Genomic DNA, 1,060 nt, shown 5'->3' on the forward strand with positions numbered 1-1,060 from the left:
CAGGAGTGGAGGAGCCTCAGCTTTTGACCTTATCCAACAGGTACGAGATGCTTGCTCCCTGTGTGGATGAGGAAAAGGGCTGCGGGGAGGATGAGCCAGCTCACCGCGGCACCATGGTGCAGAAAGCCATTCAAGAGGGGGGAGCAAAAAGACAAGTGGTAGTTATAGGGGATTCTATAGTTAGGGGGATAGATAGTATCCTTTGCAAGCCGGATCGGGAATCCCGCATGGTGCGCTGCCTGCCCGGTGCCAGGGTACAGGACATCTCTGACCGGCTTGAAAGGATATTGGAGCGGGAGGGGGAGGATCCAGTTGTTGTGGTCCACGTTGGGACTAACAACATAGGCAAGGCTAGGATGGAGGGCCTGTTTGGGGATTATCAAGCACTAGGAACGAAATTAAGGAATAGGTCCTCAAGAGTCATAATCTCCGGATTACTGCCCGATGCACATGCAAATTGGCTTAGGGATAAGAAAATTAGGGAAGTAAACACGTGGCTAAGGGAGTGGTGTGGGAAAGAGAGGTTCCATTTCATGGGGCATTGGCATCAGTTTTGGAACCGGAGGGATCTGTACCAATGGGACGGTCTCCACCTGAACCAATCTGGAACCAGTGTTCTTGCGAAAAGGATAAATAGGGTGGTCACTAAGACTTTAAACCAGTGAGTTGGGGGGGAAGGGAAAGGGAAAAGGAAAACGACAGGGAGTATGATGGTAAATAAAAAGGTAAGCAGCAGGTTAGCATGTGTGCAGGAGGGTTTAAGTTCAAGGCAGACTTTGAAAGAAGCAAAAAGGAAGGATAACTCAGGAGATATTATTAGAGATGTTGGAAATCATGAGGGTAAGAAAGCTAGCATAAAGGCACTTTACCTGAATGCTCGTAGCATTCGTAACAAGGTTGATGAGTTAACGGCACAAATCATCGCGAATGAATATGATTTGGTAGCCATTACGGAGACGTGGTTACAGGATGGTCACGACTGGGAGTTAAACATCCAAGGGTACCAGACTATTCGGAAGGACAGACAGGAAGGTACGAGAGGTGGTGTAGCTCTGATATT

Source organism: Rhincodon typus, chromosome 36 (assembly GCF_021869965.1).
Source record: "Rhincodon typus isolate 14 chromosome 36, sRhiTyp1.1, whole genome shotgun sequence".
Classification (NCBI taxonomy): Eukaryota; Metazoa; Chordata; class Chondrichthyes; order Orectolobiformes; family Rhincodontidae; genus Rhincodon; species Rhincodon typus.